This window comes from Amphiprion ocellaris, chromosome 4 (genome assembly GCF_022539595.1).
Source record: "Amphiprion ocellaris isolate individual 3 ecotype Okinawa chromosome 4, ASM2253959v1, whole genome shotgun sequence".
In the NCBI taxonomy this organism is placed as follows: domain Eukaryota; kingdom Metazoa; phylum Chordata; class Actinopteri; family Pomacentridae; genus Amphiprion; species Amphiprion ocellaris.
In genome coordinates, this window is record NC_072769.1 from 26,536,037 (window position 1) to 26,546,905 (window position 10,869).

Below are 10,869 nucleotides of genomic sequence, written 5' to 3' on the forward strand. Positions count from 1 at the left end.
AATTCTTGTCAAAATAGACAAATTAAATTGACCATGAATAATTATTAATGTAAAAAGGCATAAAAGACAAAAGTTTCCAAGGGGCGTGAATACTTTTTCTAGGCACTGTAGCTATATTTGTGCCCACAAAATAGCTGTACACTGGACATGATCCAGTCCCTCTGTAAACTTCAGACAGTAATCTGCAGCTGCACTTCAGGACAAAGATAGCTTGATTGAATTTTATTTTAGGCTGTGGAATGAGTTACAAATATATTCTCAAATATTGGGCATTGCAAGGGATCATTATTAGTGAGAGGCATTTAAATAGAATATTAAGAGCCAGAATGTTTTATTTGGACAACGGTATAAACTACCCTAAACTGGTCAGTGTATAAAAAAATGTATGTAACAAAGTCGTTTTTTTTTGTTTTTTTGTTTTTTTTTTTAAATCAGAAAAGATCCTCTTTTATCTCTTCAACTCCTAGGCTTGCAAGACCAGAAACCTCAGAGGAAGGCATTACTTTCACCCGGAACCTAACTTTGTAACCCACATGAACCCAAACAGAAGCCATATAACATATGCACTAATTTCTGCATTGACAGGTAATTTGGCTGCAGGACACCTTCACCAGCAGTGACCACAAAGTTATTCAGGGGCTACTTTGTGGAAGCAGTGGAGCGCTGTAGGGGCCGCCCCAGGCTTGTATGAATTGACGCAGACACAGAGAAGGTGGCTGTGGGAGAAATTCAGCTGCATCAAGTCCTGAAACACGCTTCTAGCAAAACTGCTGGATGACAGGCTTCTTACTGGTGACTTTCTGGACGAAGCTCTGTAACAGTTTCTTTTATTTTGCATTGCTTATTTGCTTCAAAACGTACTACAAATGGTAGAACAGATAAGTTATTTGGATTTAACAACACAACACAACAAGCACACAGGCTATGGTGGAAAAACCACTATGACTCCTATGACCTTACAACATACACACTTTGCTGGTCATTGGTAATTGATAATCCACTGCAACAGGAAGGAAAGAAGAATTTGTCCAGATCCCCCAAAGTACAAAGGTTATTTATAGTATGACAGTAAACAAAACTCTTCTTCTATTGGCTTGTTTTGAATGGTTCGACATGTACAGCCAATGGAAGACATCTTGACCATATCAAAAAGTCTACATTCTTTACGTTGTAGCCTCTTCAGACTGGAAACCCAATTACTCATGCGGGCCAGATGTTTGGCCCTACTTATGTAACATACACACACATGTGCAAAGCTGGAAGCAGTGGTCACTTTTAACCTGACAGTACAGAAACATTTTGCTTCTCTGAAAAAACATATAAGCAACTGATTATGAATAGATGATTAACATATAGAAAAACAATCCCCTGAATTTGTTCTCACAAGACAGGCAGCGTAATCAGAGAGCTATTGCTGATCAAATAAGTACATCTAGTATCATTACATCTTGTTGTCTAATGATATTGTTTGTGTCATTAGTCTCCATTGTGTCTCCAGAGCTGAGATAAAGAAAGTGAATAAAACAGAGCAATTAAACCGAAACAGGCCTATGTATGGCATCCACTACATGATGCACAGCAAAATTGTCACGAGGCATATTGAAATGTAGAGTATGATCATCTTAGACCAACATGCAATGCGGTTTGTCTCTGTACACTGTTAGAAATTATTATTAAAACTCTACAGGTACCATATTTGAGACGTTTTTGCTCAGTCTAAATTATAAATACGTTGCACTACATTGTTAAGTTATTTTTTTAAAAAAATTTCCCATGCATCTGTCTGCTTTGCATGGCTAATTACAATAAATATGCTCAAGATTAGTCTTTAACGGCATAGATACAGCTGCAGACTTCATTGTTCTTCTGTTAATAGACACAGTACAGCTTGTACACGAAGTTATGTGTTCACAGAGTTCGGTTACACAGTTTCATTTCAGTGTTCTTAAGAAGTATCTCATCTACACTATGTAGTGCAGAAAAATTATGGTGAGGCGTCAAATGTGATGCAGATGTTCTGGCGTTTGTTTATGCAATACAGATAACTACAAATAGCTGGCACACAATTATCTAGCATGTAAGTGGACAAACCCAAACGCAGCTTCAGATTTTTCAACTCTCCCACCGTTATAGATGCATCACCGTATATCTGAGATCTCAGCATGAGCTGAATACTATGAAAGAGTTTTGTTTCTTTTGAACGTCCATTGAGGACAGAAAGGTCTTCTATCGCAACTCTGACATCTGCTACTGTTTCGTCTGCATCAGCAGAGAGATGTGTGGTTCCTCCACCCCATGCTGACTTCACCTGTTGGTACAAGTCGACCTCAGTCCATCTCACTTTACATTTAACATGTGTTTGATCTCTTTTTTAAAAGACAGTCATTCAGAAGGGCCAGCTTTAGGGATGTACTTTACCAGGTCATTGTATGTCTTTAAGGGAATGATAGTGGAATAAATGCAATGAAAAAATAAAACTATTATAATAAGGACTATAACTGGATGAATAAATTAATTAATACATGTAAGTGGACACTTTAAAACACCTGTGGATGTTAAAGGAGAGTTAAGAATATAGCCTAATAATACCAAGAAAAGCACTCAGAGAGCGGTCGATTTGTAGTAGGATTGCAATCGTGATTCTCAGCAGGCAGCTGACGTAGTGTTGTAACTATGACACTTGTTGTTATAGTTACAGTGACATCGTGGCCCTATCTCGCATTGATGCAGAAATCTTCAACAAATCCGTGGATCCAGATTATATGCCGCATCACTGAAAAATTTAATCACATGTTCCTTGTGTCATTTCTGACCTTCCCTGAAAATTTCATCCAAATCTGTTAGTTCATTTTTGAGTAATGTTGTGCACAGACAGTCAGACAGATTAACAGAAGGACAAACATACGCCGATCGTCACATAACTCCACTGCATTCCTTGGCTGAGTACTAATGTGTGTAGTAAGCTGTGCACCTAATTCGATTTGTATTTTATGTAGTTTTGATAATTATTTTCATCTTTTAAAAAACAAAACATAAGCGTGTGCACACTTATCCTGATCATAGTATATTGAAATTTGTGTGAACATATTCACCTTCACTCAGCATTCCTCAGTTTGGAAACATAGCATAGCATAGCATAGCATAGCATAGCATAGCATAGCATAGCATAGCATAGCATAGACAGCAGAGGCTTACACTTGCATCTTCAAACGTCTGGATCACAACCTCAATAATTTCAAACTAAATAAAGTACATACTTTAACTCTTGCAGCATATATTACTAATTTGAAAAATGTGCTAAGACAACCAACAGTAAAAGAAATTTATTGTTTTGTACATTTATATAAACCTTAAGACGAATCACAACACCACCAACGCGCTAATAAAAGAGGACTAACATGTCATGTCATAACTGGGGCCCTGTGGGAAACCATTAGTGGCAAAGCTGAAAGACAGCATGTAAGAAACCTGAGAGACCTTGGAACATTGCAAAGTGCTGTACACAACATTCAGAACCACTGGATGTAGCATTAGAGAGCAGCATCTCAGGCCAGAACAGACCAGTGTGTCAGCCACACCTTCCCCCAGGTTGTGTACACAGGATCAGAAAAATAAATAAAATAAACCCAACCACAACTGTAAAATGGGTGTAACAAGTTGTTGTCAACTTGAGTAATGTTATCTTCTCTTCACCTGTCTCGCCTTGGCTGGCAGAGGAAACTTACAGTGTGAATCGGAGAGCAGCAAAGCAGCAGCAGAGGCTCTCACAGTGAGCTGAAATGAAATGAGTGCACAGAGATCAGAGAAACAACATAAACAAAACATTTAGCTCAATAAAAAGTGATTAGCTTATTTTGCAGTACCACTGTGGGAGTTCACTCATGGTGTATTTATATATGGTGGGGCATCAGTTTCAAAGGGAGGGACTCACATGCACTAACATGCACGTGCAGCTTTAACCAGCTGCCAAAATACAGCAGTAGTACACAGAAGCTTGGATTACAACACACACACACACACACACACACCCCTAATGCCAGTAGTCAACTATATCTTCACCTAACAAGTAACTCTGTTATGCTAAATTATGCTCAAAAACTCACATATAGAACTTAAAGATACCTACAGAAAACTCCTCCACTGGGGCTCCTAATAAAGTCAGATCTTTGTTTCCTCTCCTTTTCCCTGTTTTCCCCGAGTGGAATGTCTGATTATAAAAGAAGAGACATATTTATGGAGTTTAATTAGTCTTTAAAAACATGTACATGTAAAAACTGTCAAAGCCAAGCGCACAGAACGGTATCCACCTCTTTGATTGGTCATTCTCAACATCCACAGTCTCTGACTAGCTCATACTGGCAGCAGTGGAAGAAATAATCATATCTTGCAACAACAACAATACCACGATACCACAGCACCATAATTCACCTGGCCTAAACCCAATCCAGATGGTTTGGGATTCGATGGACTGCAGAGTGAAGGCAAAAGGGCCAACAAGTGCTCAGCATCTCTGGGAACTCCTTCAAGACTGTTGGAAAACCATTTCAGGTTCTACCTCATGAAGCTCATCCAGAGAATGCCAAGAATGTGCAAAGCAGTAATCAAAGCAAAGGGTGGCTATTTTGGAGAACCTAAAATATAAACGTGTTTTGACTTATTTCACACTTTTTTGTTTAGTACATAATTCCATATGTGTTCATTCATAGTTTTGATACCTTCAGTGAGAATCTACAATGTAAATAGTCATGAAAATAAAGAAAACATTTAATGAGAAGGTGTGTCCAAACTTTTGACTGGTAGTGTATATATATATATATTTATTTATGTATAAATCAAGGTGCATGTTTTGTTGTTGTTCTTGATTATCACTGTTTACAACCCCTTTGTGATGTAAGCAGGTAGTACTGACATTTAATACACTTTGTTTAGTTAACTATTATCTGTGTGTGCTTTTTTTAAGTGATGGAAAACTGCATGTTGGAAAATGAAGTCAGAATTTTTCACTTTACCTTGAGGGAGGTACATTTTGTGGCTCCAGCCAGCTGTGGGGGGCCTGCAGGGCTGCACCAGACTGGAGACACAACAACCAAAAAAAAAAAAGAAAACTTTCAATCCATCAGTAGGTGCAAAAACCATCTTGTACTGCCTCCAAAGTTTCAAAGGTCCCCTTGACATGGAGCGAGTGTTGAGCAGTTGTGGATGAGCTGGGAAAGAGGAACGAGATCTCATCATGTTTGTGCACATGGAGTAAAAAAAGGATGATTTTCTGCTCACAGTTATAATTCTAGGCGCTCCTATCGCCTGCACATGCCTGTTTTTATGTGAACAGCTTTTGAGACCAATAAACGCCACACACATATTTCAGCGCAGATGCTTTTGGGCTTTCCGTGTCTGAAACATTCATGCAGATTGAGATCTCAATGTCTTACAAGCAAAATGTACACTGTGGTCAATGTACAACATGCATTATACATGTATGTTTTTATGTACACATGAAAAATTTAAAGCTCATCGGTGGCATAATTAAACCAGTGTTTTATCCCCGTTTTTTCTCAGGGGCTACACCTCGAAATCCCCAAGAATCGCCAACTCGTGACCACGAAGAGAAACTGCATTAATCATAATACGTTGATTTAAATAACGACCTTCTTAAAACTGTCTTCCTCGTCTTACTGTTAAAAAAGAGTTTTGGAAAGAACTGAGACTGCTGCACTCTTTAAGTGAACAAACTACTGCACAAAACAATGCAAGATGTTTGCAAATTACTGGGATATTGAGTGCAGACAGGGTGCTATCTTTCTTCATCTCACTCTCTCTTAAAAGAAGATGGATGTTACTCTACCAGCTGCTCGCCAGCAGGTCGATCATGGTGGCTTAATAATCTAATCCACTGACTAATGCTCATTGTCTCGAGATGAGATGCTCTTGTGATGGTAAAATGGAAAGAGAAATACCAGCAGTCTTAAATTTAGTCATGTTTTCTGTATTTTATTTAAGTAATTTGATTTAAAAATATGATTATTCTTGAGTTGTTTTTTTTTTAATATCATTATTGCTTTACCATCGGCTTTTGTTTATCTTTAACACAGAAAAATCTTAGAAAATGTGTTTTACAAAGATGGATGTCACATTACGATGTGTAATATTCCTTCTAATATGGAATTTCTTGCACGGTAATTGTATAGGACTCCTATTAGGTTTCAGATATGATAAGATTTGTGGACTCCAAGCTTTCAGAAATTAGTCAGTGGTACATTTCAAGTATTGCCATAAGAAAATAATGTGTAAACCTTCAATTAATGATCAGGATTGAATAATTTTGACTGCAATCTTCTGCCTTTTTTTTTTTTTTTTTAAATTTGTCTTCTTTCACCTTCCTCACTCATCCTCTGGGCTTACGTCTACTTACTCCGTGTTCCTTTCTTTTCATTAGGACATCTCTCCTCTCTTTTCTTCGACCCCTATTTCTCCTCAATCCATAAAACTTGCTCATCCAAAACTATTTTTAGCAAACTCACTTGGGGTCAATGTCACAGAAAGTTCTTACTCTAGATATCTTATTTAAACCCCCTCTCAGGTCACTGATTAAACCCTTGAAAACTTATCTGTGTGTATCAAAGTTATGTACTTTGAGCAGATTGTTTTTCCATTAAAATAATTCCTTCTGGCCTTAAAATGGCTTAGAAATGAATCTAAATCAGTTGCTTCCTTTAGATTTACCAGAATAGAGTACTTGCAGAAGTACTCTATTTGAACACTGTAAAACTACTCAAAGCTACACAGTGGCAAACTGTAATATTGGAGTATTTTAGCCAAACTTGTTTGAAGCGGAAACTGATTCTACAGAAGAATAATGGTACAGAAAGCACCTCATGTTTGTTAGATGTCAAAACCCAGAAGTCTGAATCTGTATTTTTGAGAACATCATCAGTAAAAAGCAATGATCTTTGCTTTGTGCACTACATTCTCAGTTTGGCTATTGTCGTTTTGCACAACTGTGTATATGATTGATTGATTGATTGATTGATTGATTGATTGATTGATTGATTTCTTTACTTTCGTGTCATGCACACAAGCGTGCCCAACCCTCATGGGTATACAAGACACCAATATACCAGCATTGCAGCAATACATCCAAGACACACATTATTCTGCTGCTCAGTTCTCAAACAATACATGTAGCCTTTTATCCCAGGCCTGGCAAAGAAATTCTGCCATGAAAAAGGTTCCCCTTTGAAAACATGACTCATGTTTTTCATGGTCATCCAACCAAAAGAAATCTGAATAAACAGAGGACATCTTCCTGAAATTTACCTCCCTGGTATCTTTGTATACAGGACAGTAAAACATAAATTGAACTTCATTCTCACTTTCACCTAAATTACACAACAAAGTCTGTCTTTGTCTGGAGTAGCATTAAATGTCCCAGTCTCTAAAGCTAATGGTAATGTTCCTGAGCGTAGAAGTGCACACAGGGATCTCTGTGTTTTGCTTAAGTTATACTATACATAAGGTTCCACACTGCATCTGTCCTTAATAGGACAATGAGTTCATAATTTTGGTTTATACCAAACAACAGACCATTTTTCTCTAAACCTAAGAAACATATTACTCCTCATCTCCTGAATATCACAGAATAACCTATTATGAATAAAATTGATGAGTTGTTCAATTCTCTGAATGGACATTTTCACCAGTCTATTCCAAAGGCAAAACATTTGACATTTATGTCTGATGTTTGGAGGTTCCCAGCCCACATCTTCAGTAATCCCCATTATATATATTTATGTATGTATAGATATTCTTTTCTTGAGGAGTAAATATGATTCATCATTCATTGCGAGATAGCAGCACGGTGTCACCACAAATATGACAACAAGTGAACACTACATCAGCTGCCTGCTGATGATCACATGATTGCGATCCTACTACAAATGGACCATTGAGGACTTATCGGGACTTATCCCTTGGAAATGATACAAGGAACAATTAACTAAATTGTGGAGGTGCTTCCGAGTCCCATCAATTCCCGCTACCTATTTAGGACATGCAATTCGGTATCCGTACATAACGTACACATGCATAACACACACCTGTGCTCAGCGTAAGGTCATTATGTTTGTGGATACATCTATATTAAATGATCATATTCTATGGTGCTGTGAATTCTGCCATGAATCTTTTCACAATTTCAGCCATTGGAAAGGATACAACGACTGAGCAGCTTTGGCGGTGTACTGCCAAATGTGAATGTTTTTCTAGTTGTTTAAGTTATGCCATGATCTTAAGATCTGTGCTCTACAGATGCACCTCAGTCGGTTAGTCTGGCATCGATTGCTTTTGTCTCCTGCAGGGAATCGCGGAGTTTTCTTCTTTACAGTAAAGTGTGTGTTGAGGAAACTTCACACTGAATCACTGCTGTGGTTATTTCTCCATTTTTTCATGGGCAAAATTTAGACACTGTTCTCTGTCTGTGTTTTGTAAGTGATGTTTTCACATCTTATACCAACTATTACATTAGGTACTAAATTACCCATTGATGCACTGAAAACAAAATAACAGCCCCTGGTGGATTGTTGTATGAGCCCAACACAACCACATGTAGCTGGCTGACATTAAAGTCAACAAAACATGCAAGGAAAAAAAAATTTAATCAAAAGAAAGCATTGAACTTGTGGGACGTCGCACTATAAAAGCCCAGCACGGTGGCCCAATAACCATAAACACTGACACACCTGCTGCACCACATTTACTCTGCAGGGCCACAATCTGCAAAAGCAGGCAATCCAGCAGAGACAAAGCATGTAAATAAAACCTGTGATGACCGGACTGGAATTTTATCGCTACTGTCAAATCTGGTGAGTTGTGTTTTGTTTTTTTGTGTCCTAAATGATGCCGTAATGTCAGTTTTTATCTGACAGCTGAAGAGAGTATTCACGCTGTGCTGTTTGTCATGCATGAAACTCTTCTGCAGTGTAATGCATTCATATAAGCATCATTACTTGAGCCACTGAGGATGAGTTTGGACTTTCAAAAACCGTAGCTGCATCACTCTTCACCTACAATCATCAAGGTCCTTTCTATAGCTTTATTTATACAGCTGTAGTTACAGTGTGTAGCGCTTTGCTCTCTATTCAACTCTACATAGCAAATAGATGCAAATAGATGTGTTTGTTATGACACTGGCTCATATTTCCAGGATGACTACTGCCTGGTGCTCCCTAACAGCCAGATTTTGAGCCTTTACTGACTGTATTAAATGAGGGAATCGAGCCAGCAACACCCCACTGCACCCTATCAGATGATGAAAATTGCATGTGGGCGCACACAAACACACAACCATTTCAGATGGAACAAGTTCGGGGCGAGCCCAAGGATTAACAGCAGACCACCACTGAACAACAGATCCATCCTTTTTCGCCCAGAGAAAGATGGTGGATGCCGTGACAGTAAAAGGTGGTGGATGCAGTGACACTACACAACCCAGTTCACAACATTGGATCCCTCGGAGATAAAACCACACTAAAGAGCAGGTCACAGCTCAGGACATTTTGACTGGCCTACTCGTTTTTGCTCACACAGCTGCATTGCAACAGGTAACAGAGAACAGTTATACAAAATCCTTCTTTTACATCCCTTATCTTTATACCTCTTAATCCTCTACCATCAGGGTGGTGCTGGAGTCTATCCCAGCTGACTTAGGGTGAAGGCAAGGTTCACCTGGACAGTTCACTAGTTTATCACAGGGCTGCACATAGAGACAACCAAACATGCTCACATTCACACCTACAGACAATATAGAATCACCAATTAATCTCAGCATGTCTTTGAACTGTGGGAGGAACCCGGTGAGAACATGCAAATGTTGGACAAACATCTCTATTTAAATCACTATAACTTCTTCTTTAACTGTGTTCTGGTTGGAGTGTTCTCATTTCTTTGAGATTTCAAAGCCAAATGCACACGTTTGTTGGGAATGTCTAATGAAATTATCTCAAATTCTGCCTCTAAATGAGCTTTTCATGTTGTGGAAGATCCTGAGATGCTGTATATTTCCTCCTTTGTGAGAAATGTGCATAAACGAGGTCCAGCATTTCTTTGAGCTGCAGACAAAGAGCAACGTGTCTACAAGGGATATATGGGAGTGGAGGCCTGAAGAATGAGTCTAGGATGTTACAAAAATATATTACGGTAGTTGACAAAGTGAGTGTCTGGTCTGTAACAACTTCCACTGATAGAACAGAAATGACCTGCAACCCAAATGGAAGAAAAATGACAAACAAATGATTATAAACAGCATATTTGCATGATATATTTTTAGACAATACTGCAAATGTATTATATGAAGTATTCCTGGATATACGGTAATAATGGGGGTTCTGGTGCTTGGTAATCAAAGGGGCTGGAGGACCCGGTGAGAACCCAAGCTGCACAGGGAGAACATGCAAACTCCACACAGAAAGATCCCAAAGAACCGGGGATCTTCTAGCTGTGAGGCAACGGGGCTAACAACTGAGCCACCGTGCAACCGCTACTTTCACATGTAGTTTTCCTTTCAAGTGTTGTACATAGTTTCAGAAGGGCTCACTGAAAGTTGTGTTTCCAATTCCAGAAAGACTGACTTTCTATTCTACGAAATAATGAAAAATTCAAATGCAGTTGTTTTTGGGCATTACAAAGCACTTCAGAAGCAATTCATTCATGTTCTCATTCATACGTTGCCACAGCACGACGCCGCTCATATGTCGATGCCATGTTCATATTCATTCATAACGGTGCTCACATCCACAGGCGCTCTGTCACTGGGGAGATGATTGCTTCTGTTCCACAGTCGCCAACACAGTGGGGGTTGGAGTTGTGTGTCTGATG